This window comes from Trachurus japonicus, chromosome 15 (assembly GCF_045865225.1).
Source record: "Trachurus japonicus isolate A0001 chromosome 15, Traja_1.0".
Taxonomy (NCBI): domain Eukaryota; kingdom Metazoa; phylum Chordata; class Actinopteri; order Carangiformes; family Carangidae; genus Trachurus; species Trachurus japonicus.
Genome location: NC_140921.1, coordinates 9,666,853 through 9,682,325, shown reverse-complemented (window position 1 = coordinate 9,682,325; position 15,473 = coordinate 9,666,853). Strand labels below are relative to the sequence as shown.

At 42.3% G+C, this 15,473-nt stretch overlaps 1 long non-coding RNA gene across 2 annotated transcripts in view; it reads left to right on the top strand.

Moving 5' to 3' along the window:
* LOC146973192 (uncharacterized) overlaps positions 1–15,473 on the top strand; it is a 51,403-nt gene that overhangs the window by 3,564 nt on the left and 32,366 nt on the right. The window contains exon 1 of one of the 2 annotated variants that reach the window (XR_015037722.1): positions 2,160–2,237. The exons of the other annotated variant lie outside the window; for it this stretch is intronic. This is a non-coding gene — a long non-coding RNA (uncharacterized LOC146973192). Of the gene's footprint in view, positions 1–2,159; positions 2,238–15,473 lie in introns of those variants that run through there. 2 annotated transcript variants of the gene reach the window in all.

Genomic DNA, 15,473 nt, shown 5'->3' with positions numbered 1-15,473 from the left:
CTTAAAGGCAACCTATAAGTGTTTAAACTAGTGCAACACATGCATTTTGTAGGTTGTAGCTCTGTTACTCTGCTAAAGGCAGATTTGAAATGTGCTACTACACTAGATATCAAACAAACACACACTATATCTTATTGTATAAGTGACTGTGAGCTGTAAAGTCATTATCTCCGAGCTTTGACCGTACAAGGCCTCTCTTCCTCCCAGGCAGCTGCCTCCATCTCACTCAAGACTCACCTCGGGTCATGGTCTGGGTCCACAGCTGCCTGTATCCGTCACACAGCATTCAAAAATGAAAGTAAACAGTCCACTCACTGACGATGTCCAAGTACAACTAATCAGATTCAGCTGACCTCCACTGAATTGGGGGCGTAGGTCAAAATTTTGAAGACAAATCAAAAGCTAAAATCTCTGGTAAAGAGGAAAAGATGTCAGTTTTGTAATATTAAAACAAATCTATTAGAGATTTGAAGTAAAACTCAGATTTTTTTATGCTGTAGGCCTATTTCAGTGTCATTTTTAGATATGATGTTTGGGCAACAAACACTCACACTTTGGAATGAAGCAGCGTTTCCTGTAACTTAGCTTCACCCTTTACCAACGAGCCCATTTGAGGGTTTGAAATTGTAAATAGCTACGACCATGGTGAGACACATCAGAGTCTTTCTGGGCACCACAGACACCATTATCATTCCAACGCTTAATTCAGCTGACTGTGATATTGTGCTGCGTTTCCGTGTTTGGTGTTGTCTGTTTCCATCGCGCCAGCTGTTGGGTTATTTATAACTGTGGTTGCTGATCTAAATGAGCTAGTAATTAGGCAGCAATGCTTTTTAGGAGACAACCGCTCCTTCCCATCAATCCATTCATCCCTCCTTCCCTCCCTCCCTTTCCTTTTTCTCCCTCTCCATCCCTCTCCTTCGCCATTGCTCTCGCTGTCTCGCTGCTGTCCCCGAACGCATCAGGAGACAAGCGGGAGATAAAGGGGAGACTTGACTTCACTGAATAATTGAAGGGGTTTTTACAAGTGAAACAGCTCGCTATCTGACCCCACGAAGGCAACACACGGGGGCCTATGGGAGCCAAACAGACACACAAATGCACATGCACACAAATGCACAGTAGGTGTCATCAGGTCATGCGTGGAGCCTCCCAAAAAAAAAAAAAAAGAAAGAAAGCCAGACAGTTTTTAATTGGCTGCAGCCAGCGCCATCACCTTCTGTCAACACGCTGCTGACGTGCTAAACCTTCACCCTCCGACGAGAACAACAAAACCGAGCTTCTGTTGTGGCTTCAACGCACACCAGAGGACTTGTGTTTGTATGTTTTCCCTTAGCTTGATCAGTTACAACCCCCCCACACCCCTCTCCTCCTACCACCACCACCACCACCACCTCTCCATCATTACAAAAGAAAGCAGAAACATGCCTGTAAGCTAGGTCCCCACCCTCTCTTCCCTGGTGAGCAACCCTTTACCTCATGCTAATTTCCAACTTTCAAAGCTTGTAAACTTTATCTAATTATACACAAGTCGATAGACTCCCTCGCCCAGATTTTTGGCAGGTTGTGGTGTTAATTTATGAAAAACAAATCTGAAATATGCAGATGTCTTTTGTTTGAAGCAGCTGTTTGGTCCTGTTGCCAGGTTTCAATCAGGCGGTCTCTGGGGATGCCCGTGTGTGCGATCTGTGGCCAAGGCCCCCTGTTTGATGTCTGACAGGGACGGAGGGATGAGGCTTAAGTGCGGGAGCTCACCCACAGCCAATACACAATTACTGTACTATATGTGTGTGTGTGTGTTTTCAGAGGTGGTCTTTTTTTGTTTGTTTTTTTATACAATGACATAATATGGCAGGTTATTTCCAGCCATTTATAAAACTAATGAGGAATAATGAGCTGTAATATTTAGCAAAATTGTTCCTGAAATTTATCAGGAAACAAATCACAGTTAATTTTTTCCACAGAATTGGTCGTAATTTTGTGAAGAGAGATCACAGCCAGAAATATGATCACATGGCTTCTGTACGCAGGAGAATTCACTCTAAACTGAACCCATGTTTCGCTTTTAAATCACAACTAAACAAAGACGAAAATGTCTTTATCCTATTTGACCTTTATTAAAACTGACTTCTTATTCTCACAGGCTCTTACAGTACCATGTCCCCTCCGCCTGCATCTTCTGAGGATCCAACCAAGCAGATGACAGCGGGTTCACATCTCCCTGCAAAATGCATGAAGTAAGTGAACTCTGTAGTGAACTCTAATATGTGATGTATCGTGTGAATTAGAGAAAACCTCTCAAAGCTGCTGGAGAAAACACAGAAGCCGAAGATGCAAAGTTTTTAACCGTCGGGATGCCAGGGCGCATTTTGCATCGACCGTGTTCTGACAAACGCTGTCAGACGCGTTCATTGCTAATTTATGGCGCTCATTAAGTGACGCGGAACACACAAAAAAAATCGGAGCAATTATCATTTATCTTGATATATTATTTACTAGGGATCATTTTCCTACTTGGTTAGGGACTGGGGTGAGAGAGGCAGAGGGAGGGGAGGGGGGGAGGAATAAGGGGAAGGAGGGAGGGAGGACCACAGGGGTTTGGAGACAGCTGGCAGAGAGGGAGGCAGTGAGAGATGGAAAGAGACAAGGAGAGAGGGAAAGCCAAGACAGAGACAATGTGATGAGCAATGTTTGAAGTGATGGGAAGTTTTACGACCTGAATTCATTCGATGTTTTTGCATAAAATAAATCAGAGAAATTAAATTCTTAGTCACTGATCCGAGGGCTTGACATCAAAACACGGAGCTGCCTCTTAAAGTTTCATCCTACCTGTGTGATGCTATTGTTTATAGAGCTGTAACCAGTCAGTTAACTGCTTATTGACACTACCCAGCCAGCATCTGATCAATATGTGGAGTATATGACATATAGATTATGGATGATAAGAGAAAAGAATGCGATTGGTCAGTTCAACAAGCTTTGATTGATCGTAATTAACTATTTTAAGGTGGTCTGCCCTGTGTAGTTTTACACCGACATAACTACACACAATGTCACCGCGAATGTCACGCTAGCAATAAATAAATAAATAAAGTCAGGCTGTTTCATAACGACGCTACGTTTAACGTTTTAATGTCAATAATTTATTACCGCGTTCATCTTAACATCCGTTTAATTACGAGGAACAGACAAGGCTGTCATCAAAATAACTGGCAGACCTTAAACGTTTGCAGTTAACATTGTGAGCCACTGGTTTGATCTGAAGACAAATTAGCGGGATTTGTTTTGCGGCTTAAATCAGGTGGAGGCCAGATTCACAGCAAACAGAGTTACACTGAGTTCACTCTCTGTCAGTGTCGTCTGTATAATCACAGACAAACAAACAACAACAACAACAACAACCAGAGCTAAGAGCGGAGACGTCATTCGCTCAACAAGGAAATGGTTTTCAATGTTGTGGTATAGAAACACCCACTAGTCTTCATCAGCGGTTTGATCTGGTTGTTTTTAATGGATGATACCTGTGCAGTGTGGTTAAAAAAATGACTTTATACTGTTTAATCGCTTTAAGTTGCACTGTTAGATACTGTTTATTCCTGACTGTCCATATGTTACTGAAGAGGAGGCCGATTACTGAAATGTCTCTGAAATGGTTGATGGTAAAAGTTTTGATGGTAACTGGCTCAGCAGCAGATAATCTTCCCGATACGTCTCTGATGTCTTGGTATGTTTTTGTTTTTTTGTCTGCTCCTCATTACAGCAGCGCTGGCTGTTCGTCACAACAGTGTCACTGAGACTGCGCTCTAATTAACATTATGAATATTTTGCATTCCTGCCTTGTTTTCTGTTTCCACTCCCCTCATATTTCTTCACTCTCTTTTTCTCTGCTTGTTGTTTGCATCGCTGGCTTCGTCCCAGCCATTTTCTCTCTCTCTCTCTCTCTTTCTTTCTTTCTATCAATTCATTGCTCTGCAGGTCTATTTATTTATCGCCTGCTTTTCCTGCTGCCTTTCCATTTTCCTTTCTCATTTTCTCCCCCTCTTCTCTTTTCTTGCTTCCTTCCTTTCTTTCTTTCCCTCTCTCTCGCTTTGCATCTCCCAAGTTTTCTCCCCTTTTGTGGCTCGGTGACAGATGCCTAATTGAATGATGAATGTCCCTTTATTATGCTCTAATTGAACTACCGGCTCTGCGATTGGCCGCCGCTCGGGCAGCTGGGCGCTTCCGATTGGTCGGGCGGATTGCGTTGCGGGTTCAGGGGGTGGGGTGCTGGTTGGGTGAGTGCGAGTGGCGGCTGGCAGGAAGGCAGCCCTGCTCTCCATCTGTCTCCTCCTCACACACACACACACACACACACACAAACACACGCTGATACCAGTGATGACCAACCTACCCCCCATCACCCCAGCCTTTCTTCTCACCTCTCACTCGGGGGAATGACGTGGGTGTTACAGAGTGCACATGCTCGTGCTTGTGAATCTCAATAAATTATGCAAATTAAGGGACAGATATTAATTATGAGCATCTTCTGTATTCACTGTTTCCTCTGTGTTGACGTTTTTCTTTTGCGGGTCTCGTCTTTGTGCTTCGGTTCAGCCCGGCGTTACTCGACTCTACTCCCTTGATCCGCTCACCTCCTCCCTCCTCCCTCCTCCCTCCTCCCTCCTCCCTCCTCCCCCGCCCCGCTCCACCTCCTCCACCTAAGCAATCTCACACATGCACTCAAACACACACGTGCGTTTAATCTCGCACACAAGCAAGGACACAAACATGCACTTACACAGGCTGAAAACACATGCAGCCCTGCGTCCAACACACATATAGACACGCATTAAACGCACAAACATACGGACACACACTGGTGGGTGTCTTGGACCGGCCCTGACCTGACAAGCGGGCGATGAAGATTAATGCATCCTCTCTGAGTGACAGGCTGGGGAATTGAAGGGCAGAGGGCCTCGTTAATCAAGAGCCTGACAGGTGCCATTCAGGCCCTCGGAACAACCGCAGCTCCCACCACCCACCCACACACACACTTAAACAGACACACACACACAGACATCCATTAAGACACAAACGTAAAGCCTCACTAAAGCAAACCGACACACATTCCTCACTATCTCTGCCCTCGCTCTCTTTCCTCTTTCTACCGCATCCACTGTTCCAGTCGAGCAGGCTGCTGCCGTTAAGCACAAGCAGACTTAATCATGCACTGCCAGAATTAAAACTCATTCCTCAGAGCCAGGCTGCCGGCACAAAAATAAGAAAATCAATCGGGCACTTGGCAGCGCCGCACATACTCACCGACTACGGGTCTTTTCCGTTCTCATTTGCAGGGGCCTTGGAGCTGAAGGGGCCTGAGCTTTATGATCATTCATTATAATTTACCAATAATGCCAAGTCTCAGCATCATTACTGGCCAAACGTTAATTGACTAATTCTCCCTGAATTTCTTCTTGGATTCAGATCCAGAGGAGCAGCAGAGGCAGAGGCGGGGGCATCAGTATTATCTTCACTAACATGAATCGACTCAATGAAGATACTGTTTGAGAAGCGTTGCCATGCGTTTTTCAATGCGCCTCAAAGCTAATAAGTGAATACTACTCTCTCTAATTGAACAAATCCAGTTGATCGGCTATGTGTGAGTCTCAAACCGAGGCCAAACTGTGCAGAAGTGATTTTAAAAAGGACGTAAAAAACATCTCTAAAAGATATTCTGCTCCATCAAGTGCAGTAACTATGGAATCCTTATCCTAAAACATTATTAACACCTCAAACTTATATTTGACAAATTTATGTTTTTGTAATAACCAGGGGAAAGAACAGTTCTGCCACCGTCTTGATAAGTGTTAAGTTGTAATAATGGAGAGACACATTTCATCGCTGGTGCTCCCGGCAATAAAACCAGGACCTTGTGCTGTATCTCTTTACCTGCTCAGAATGCTCCAGTGAGCCTGCGTTTAGTTTTTGCAGCCTGCTTTTTATTAGCTAATGGAACTTAATATTTCATGAGATATTAATGGAAACCCGGCTCGTAATTAGTACTGTGTCAGAGAAATACGGGCATGTATCTTCATTAGGCATCAGAGCAAGTCTTTTCATCTTCATTACAACCGCTCTGCATCATTTTTCACTCTCTTATTACGCCTTTTGTTTTTGTTACCCGCTTGTCGCCACGTGCTCGTTATGCAGTGGGACGGTGGTCGACGGCGTCGGGGTGGGGTGGTGGGGGTGGGGGGGGGCAGGAAGGAAAAACACGGCCATCTTTTACTGGATGTTGAGTAACGATCCTGGAGGGACGCTCTCGGTTCGGGCCGTCTAATCTTCACCGGCTGTGTCACTTTCTGTGATTAAGCGGCACCAGATTTTCCCTTTTTTGCAGCTTCAATGTGAGAAAATACTGATGATGATGATGATGATGATGCCACAGTGACAACACTTATTATTTTATCTAGAGGGCAGTGGGCGGGTCCTGAGCTTTTTTGTTCTGCTGTATGTGGATTGACAAAATCTATTGTGGTCTTTCTCCTCTCAAAACAGCTCGGTAGAGATGAAAGAAGTATTAAGCAAATTGGGTTCAGATCATTCAGCACATAAGCTCTCCATCTCAACGACGCAGCCACATTATTAATGACAGACAAGACCATTGACCTTTGGACACTCTACTCACTGTAATATTATTTGAAATGTCAAGCCCCCTTGTAATATACTATGGATGTGGCTGCCGATGGTGTTTTGACAGGACAAATTACTTGAGGGAACATTTTCTTTAAAGCTCGTACATTTTCTGACAGAGATGCATTAAGTCCTATAAACAGTGAAGATATCATCACTAGGCCTACATTTACATCAAAAACATTAAAATACATGAGTATATAATCTGAATGATCAGTAAATGTGTGTGTGTTCTTAAAGAATAACTTCTCTGCAGTGATATGTGATTGCCAGGAGTTTATTGCTGCTCATATCTGTACGAACACAGATGACAGTTTCCAGCCAAAGGCCTCAAGGGCGCGCGCATCATTGTAAGGCAGCCATTGCTCTTTACCATGGCGATTCATGGGGCCTCTATTTCCAGTTGTATTATCTTAATTGTCCTGGCAAGTATGTTCAGCGGTTATATTATCAATTTATGGCCCCTCTTGCCACCCCATTAATCCAGCCGTTAAAACACTGTAACCAGTGGCTCAAACTCCGTGCGAGAGGAGCATAAACCTGTCCCAGGATCGCCTGTGGCGCTGCAGGCAAGGTGCCGTGGTGATGGAGGAAAGATAGGTGCTATTTTTCTTAAACATTTTTCTGCAAGTATCACTTCTGAGACATCTGTTGTAGTTAAATAATGCGTACGACGTGGAAATAGAGGCAATATAGAAGTGGATGATTTCTATATTTTTTACCATTGTTATGGCAGAGGAGGAGGTATAATTCCTCACTGTAAATGAAGACTTGAGGATGTGAGGTTATGCAGGATAATGACATTGTGGGAAAAAAAACTATATCACAACAGGATGAACTGAGAGATAACTTAAAACTACAAGTGTGAACAAATCGGCATCGAAACAACAAATCAAAGAAAGAAACAGTGATTATTGAAATATTTTTGCGAGAAGCCTCAGTCTTGAGAACGGTGAATGAAATCAAGGTCCACATACTAGTTTTTTCCTGACCTTTCAACCACATGTCACACAGTGATAAAGGAGACCGTCCTTAAACAGTGACTTTTAGGCCCAAGTTGGCACCTATTCAACTACATTAGAAATCTAAATACTATTCAGCTCCTTTCATTCTACTAACAAATCAATAATGTCAGTTTGTCCGAATTTTTGCAATTAATCTGAAGGAAAACAATAAAAACAGTCAATTTGTTTTAAAATTTGAATTTGAACATCTTGAGTGTGTAATTTGGTTTCTGTTTAAAGTTTGTACTGGTGTAATCCTCTTATGTTCTGCCTGAGACAGTGTTGTTATGGTTGGAGTCATGAGACACACATGTACCCTCCTGTAGGTGATGTCATATGCCAGAGGTCAAAGGTCCATCAGTGCCTGCTGCAATTAGAGGCTTGTCATATACTGCACATGATCCAGACGACTGGAAAGTCACCTGTTATTTTACAGAGGGTTTGCTCTTCCTCTGAGACTGGTCCACAGCTGAAGCTAAAAGTAGAAGCTGAACTAAAACTAGAAGTATCTGTTTTTTTTCTGTAACAATAACAAAATTCAACCAAACAGAATGAATCATAGCCTAAAAATAAAGACCATTGGATAAACATATAAATTCATGGAAGTCGAACTAAAAACAATCCTTTCATAGTTAATATTTCAAGCTGGAATCGTGGCGACACAGGATTTTCATCAGCGATGATAAATGAATACCTATCATGCAAGTATTCCCCGTGTGTACTTGTTTGTGCGAGTGTGTGTGTGGGTGGGTGTGTGTGTGTACTATCTATTTCGCCTCCATCCCTCTCCAACCTTTTTGCGTCTCCAGGCTGAAAACTGCACCAGCAGTAATTGCCTGACCTTTACGGCAGCGAGATAGTCTCATTAAGCCTGATGGATAATGATGGCGCCTCTCCATGCTACGTGAACCTCTGTGATAATGAAACAACAGAACAGCCCTGCTGCTCCACCGGGGGGTCACGGGAGAAGGCTGATAACCCAGAGAGAGCAGCCCGCTCCTGGCTAACGACAAGACCCAGAGCCCCCTGTAGTGTCACCCTTCTCCCATATGTCCACATGGGAGATGGTGGTGTCATGGTAATGTGCTGTTACCGTCTCTGTTTTCACATTCCTGCCTTTGATTTGAGACCTTGGTATTCCTGTGGTTAGATCCTCCGACTGAGGAAGATGAGACTGTGGACACTTAGGGAGGGAGAGCGTTTATACAGTATGTAAATTAACAGGAGAATGCCTCATTTATGTCTGAGTGTAGGCACCACTTTGCATGCTCATTTTTGCAAAGCATGACATTTACAATCAGATTTTTTGTCAACTTTACAGTATTGAAAGTAGTCTTTTATCCTGGTGACTGGCAGTGGAGGACAGTCGAAGTAAAAGATGATTGTGTAAAGTAAAGTTTGACATTTTTGGAGTGATTTCTTGATAGAAGTTTTCATTTCTTTCCATCACATTTGAATGTAACACATGCATAAATACTGTATGAATCTCCTCAACTGCAAAATACCTGCAACACATCTTAAATAGAAGCTTATAACTAACGAAAAGTCAAATCAAACAAGACTCTAGCTTCGTTTAGCTCTGCCGTGGATCAGCCGAGGTCATCAGACACCAAAGGGACCATCAAGGTGCTACCTGTCTTGTTCTAACATGTAAACAACAATAACGAGGAGAGTGAGTGGTACAGTACTTTGACTGCGGCCCTCACAGAGAGATGTTTCAGAGAAGAGAAGAGGAGAGACTTAATCAGCCAGTGAAACTAAAAGCACCTGTGTTTACGCACAGAGCTTTTAATGATTCCCTTTCACTCTGATGGATCGTCCACTCAAAGTCTGTGTATTTTACATGATGCAGCTCTCGGACTGTACGCCACTTGTTTGAGAAAGATAAACCCTGACTTCAGAATAGTCTTAGCGCGATGCTAATTATTTGTTCTCACTCTGGAATAATTTGGATAAATTAAGAAAAGAAAAACAAATGTGATCGCTCCATGTGGAAGATTTCACAATATGATGATTAAAAAAAAAACATCCCAAGTTTCTGCTGAGTCTGAATAACTGTATTACCGTCTAATTGCTCCCTCAGCATCGTTACAACTAGGCGGCCACAAACGATGTTTACCTGTTTCAGTCACCTGTCAGCAGTTGTCGTTTACCATCCATCACCATGGAAACATGGTTGTTGTTTCACCTGAGCAAAAGTTGGCTATCCTTTTAGCATGTGTTTGTTTTTCTAACACACCAAACACCAACCAGGGAGTTCAATTAAATTATTATTATAAAGTGAAGTAGAAGTGGAATAATGACACAATAATACAACTGTGTATTATCACAGCTCTACTCAAACAGGAAACTCAAATCCCGTCTCTCACAGTAGATAAATGCAGATTATGTGCTGTTTATGACCGCCGCGCTAAAGTCATATTCCAATTATGAGAGACTGTAAAAAGAAAGCTAAAATGTGACAATGGTAGTGAGATATTAATGTATGTAAACCCCATATCTTACAGACTGTTGGTTTTTATAGTCCGGCTCATATTCACACAACATTGTGTTTATTAATTGGAAAGAGGCATCAGTCTAAATGGGATTAATAAACAATTTATCTTGAGGATGACCTTAGCTGTGACATGAAGCAGTATCCAGATTACCCATCACATCCCAGCTTATTGAGAATGTAACTTGATATATGAAGCAAACATGTCACTTCCTACTGTCTGTGATGTCTGATATTAACAGAGGAATTATTACACAAACACCCATAAAACGTAAGAGAAGGTCACATGAACTGTAATTGATCAATCAAACATGGTATGGAGGCACAAACAGACCGAAATGGATGAGGAAAGGGTTCAAAGGAAAGGCACTCGTTCATCTCTTCACTCTGTGATTCATCCATGTGTGCGTAAGAAAACCTCCTATTGGGCTGTTTGTTTATGAAATTGTTTCCGTAAAAATAGTGACTCAGTGCTTACGAGTGGTGCGTTTAACGAACGGGTGAATACTTACTGTAGGTATTTTTGGTTTTGATGACGACTGTGCATCATCACCACTGCAAACTGGGAAAATCCTTGGACATTCATGCATTCCTGAGTTTTTCCAGACGGGTTTTGCGGTCAAACGTTCACAACCTGCAGTGTTAGTCCGTAACTGAAATTACAATATTAAACTTTTAGAAGCTGTTTTCATTGGTGTGGTTAAAGATTTGTAATATTTTATGTGAACCCACTTTTTTTTTTGGAAGCTGATTCTAATGGAGGAAAACATTTTCTGAATCTCATTGTTTTTGTGAGTCAATATGACCTGAGGAGAACTGTGTTGCATTTAGGTGCTGTAGGAGAAAGTTGGGTGGATGAGTTGGGTCTGGGGTGGGGGGGTCGACAAGAGGGCATATGTCCCAGTTAAGCAGCCAAAACCAGCAGGGGGTGCTGACACCCTGATAACCATGTGCTAACTTCCCCCACCCTCCACCCTCCACCCTTCCTCCTCCTCCTCCTCCTCCTCCTCCTCCTCCCTGGATGTGGCTTGTGGTCTGCAGCTTCTCCTCTGGCTCTGTGGAGATTCAGGCTCTCTGGACAGTCGCAGTGTAAACTGGCTGCAGTGTGTTTCAGCTCTGACACTGAGCATATTGCTGAATGGAGCAAACGCCAGCCACATGTAGGGAAAGGAAAAGCATTGTTGGTTTTTTGGGGGGGATTTTTTAAAACTGTGTAACTTCTAATAAATCGTTTCCCACGCGCTCCAAACTCAGTTGGAATAAGTTTAATTAGGGAATTAAGCAATTTTTCATTTCATTACCTTGCTCTGTTATTTCTGTATGTTTTTATTTTATTATATTTTTTTCCATCTGGCAGAAAAGATGTGAGTTCATGTTCATCTCCACAATTTGTTAAATATCACACAATCCTGTGTGTGTGTGTGTGTGTTAAAAACTGGTTATTGTTTTTTCAGAGATTAAATATAATTATGAAGGATGTTTCCTGCACTGTGCATGTACTGCACACGGTAATAGGTTGAAATAACAGGTCACATATTCACCAATGAAAGAATTCATTAATTATGAAATAATAATTATTAATCTGAAATGCCCCAATTATTAAATAGTATTGCTGTTCCACCAATAATTCCCTAATTGATATTATAATTATTATAAGTCTCAGGCCTGAGATGCTGAAGCACGTCTGCAGTCTGAGTCTTTATGACATTTAATAACATACGATGAATACAGCAGTTTAATGAAACAGGATATTAGAACTATATAAATTAATTAATGATGGTTACTGAAGTAAGAAATAATTACAGAAACAGTTTATAATAAAAATCTCTTCCAATTTTTTAAATTTTTTTAAAAAAATGTCTATATATATTTAATTATTGCAGATAGAAAGAAAAGTGAATTTACATCTAAATGATCAAAAGTAGATCTAATGCATCTTCCCCTGTATATAATACCTAAAAGCAAATTTAAAAAAAAATCTTTCTTTCTATTTTTTTAAATTTCACTCTGTGAATGGTCCTTGTCTTTCTGCAGTAACCTAATAATTCATACACACCTCTATGCATATGCCTTTTATAATATATTACCGAGTAAACCATCACTCTTAACAAGTGGCGGTATTTTAAAAGACTGGACCTCCAAATGAGTGTAAATAAAGATGTGTGCAGAGCTGAACTCTTGTGTATTTGTATTAATTGATATATTATCTCCACGTTACACCTGCAGGTTAATTTGGGCTCATTTAGAGACGTAAACCACACAGTCAGATTGACAGATTTCCTGCATTTACTGTGATGAGAGAGATTTCCTCCGTCACACTCTACACTGAGCTGTACTGTGGTGATATTGTACCACCGAGCTCATCTGAGGCCCATTGAAGCACAGTGGTTTCTGCAGAGAGAGGCTGAGTTATATGACAAATATGATTCTGCATATGGTGAGAGAATTTATCTTCCTGTGATTACGGCAGATCTGCAGCAATGGAAAAAGACAAGTGTACCCGACACTGTTGCTCTGCAGGAAGCAAACAAACTGAAAGATGGTATATCACTAGCATTTTTTTATATATATTTTTAAATTTTCAAAACATTTTTTAATATTTCATGCAGTTTCCTGTTTCACATCAAATCCTCCCTGTGTGATGTTTTAATGCTGCATCACAGTGTGAGCTCATGCAGTGCTGCTGCAAGGCGCTGGGCTGTACAGTGAGTGCTGTGTGTTACGTGCCAGCTGTGGGAGTGGGTGGGCAGGCGGAGCTGCAGCCAAGCCAGGCAGGCTGGAGTGGATCAGCTCTGTGATACTGCAACCCCCGGGGCCTCACGCCCCAGGGAGGGGTCACAAGTTCAACTCCCTCGTCTTCTGGTCACACAGGAATCCTGGGCCTCCCCTTTTGTGTATACGTGTGTGTGTGTGTGTTTTTTTTCAAGGCAGTTTGTGTGTGGCTATAGGTAGCAATAAAGCAAAGATTATTCCGAGATATTTAATACCAACAACCATTGCATATATATGTTGCATATATTGGATTACCACAACACATGATTAAAGGCACAAATCTATGGTGTACAACTTCTGATTTATTTATTTATTTCATTTCAAATCGGCCCTCGTCTCAAGTCTCGGAGCCGCCGGTCCTGTTTGCGTTTCACATCATCTCCAATCTATTTCAACATAGCTGGGGTGTGTACATCATCGCTCTGCTGAAATAGCTGCGTTACAAATACCCCCCGGTTCCCCTCGGAGGACAGTATGTAAAACATATCAGGACCTGTGTATATGTTTTCAGTCTCTCCTGAGGTGAGCACAGCGGTGGAAATGCCATGAGGCCGCCACCCCCCTTCCCCTTTTTTTTTTTCTACAAACCGTTTCATCGGGGAGCTGCCTGACGAACGATCATGGGTTCAAGGTTGTCATCTGTCGCCATCTTCCAAACGCCACCGCTGTTTGACTTTCGCATGGAGGTGCTAAAAGGAGATTTGGAGCGGGTAATCCCTCTTTGGAGAGCGTCCATTTGTGTAATTGTGATATTGTAACATGAGAGAAACACAAAGGAGGAGATATTCTGATGCTAAGACTCCTGATTAACTGATAATGATTGACTCCAACTTGTCCTATGCAGTGATGATGACGAGTGTGTGAAATGCACCGCTGGACGTAGTAATTGCAACCTTTCCCCTATAAAACAATAAGCTACTTTTTGTTTTTCGTCAGTGGTGTACAAGCTTGTGGTTTCTGCCTCCATGGTCCAACTGCTTTGGATAAACTTTCCCTCTTGCAGCACATTTATCCTCTTTTCATAATTTCCAACATCCCGGAGCTTCTATCAAATCCTGTTAAAATATTTGAAATTCAATTTGGTTCGGTTTCATTTGATGGAAAATTTATTTAGACCGGATTTGTGTTACTCTGATTCGGTAAATCCCAACAATCTGGTACCAGGTTGCAACAAGAAATATTTTCGAATACTATTTGATCTGCGTTGCTTTTCCTTCAGCGCCTTGTCTTGAGGTTATTAGTTGTTGTTGTTTTTTCAGCCTTGTATCAATACGGACCCTTGCAAGGACCAGACAGCTCCAGCTATCCATCGCTCATAACCGTTCCTCCTCTTAAAGGAAGGAACATGTTTAACAGAGGCACCTCCACAGTGATAGATATCCACAATACTTTACCGGCCAGACCTTTGCAAATAGAATACCCTGCTGTGCTAAAGAAAACAATGTGTTTCTGAGGAGCAAAATACAATCCATCACCAAGTCCGCTAGGACTGAGAAATGGGAGTGAAGGAGGAAAGACAGGAGGCTGGAGGGGCGAGTCGGAGGGGGTTATAGGGCTACCTGGTTTTCACATCAGAGGAGCCTGTGGGAGGGGGCGAGGGGGGGGGTTGTACGGGGGTTTGTGGCGTCTCAAAGGCCCACGAGCCACGAGTCCGGCGCTGAGAGGGGCTGCGGCGTTCACACAGCTTCTCCTGTTGGTTGAAACTCAAGCCAGGTTCAGCCACTGCCACGCCAGAGTCAGCTTTAATCAATCATCGGCTGCGGCTGAGGTGAGAGGAGGCATTCTGGGAGATTAATTGTAGTCTTTAATTCAAGGCCTGATGTAAACAAGGCAGGAGCCCATCTCATTGTGATTAGTATGTGACACAGGGGGTTGTGGGTGTTTATGTAGTCCGAAGCGCTCGGGAAAAGCAGATAAGCAAATACCTGGAAACTCCTGATAAAATACAAATGCAGATTCAAGGACATTGGAGTGGTTTTAATCCAGAGTGCGAGGAAGTAAAAATATACAAAAAAGATCCTCCTTCTTAAACTCTTCTCTCTCATCGTGTATCACACAGATTTTACTAAGTGTGTGTGGAATAAAAAGAAACAACACATGTCATCCCACTGCTGAGGTTGTTGTTTATCCACCGTCGATGTCCAGAGGGTTTCATGAGAAAATCCTTTTCAAATAAAATAAAACCTGCTACTAATTATTCAAACTGTTTCCAAAAGTGTTTGCAGCATTGCTTTGATATTTCCTTTATTCCCATGGTGGCCATTTTGAAATTTAAACTGAGTGAGGGGAAACTCGGGAGGTTTGAAATATTCAAACTAGTGTTTATTCAACATTTAAACACAACAGCTTCAGATGCTCTTCACACTTTTTTAAAATAATGACCTCGAGACACTACAACAGCTTGATTTTGTTGTTTTTTCCATAATAACTAAAAGCCCATTTTTGGGCAGAGCCTTCTCTCCCAAGTGTGGATTAAATTTAAAATGGCCACTGTTTAGTAAGTAAAGGGACTCGAGGTGGTTTAGAATAAT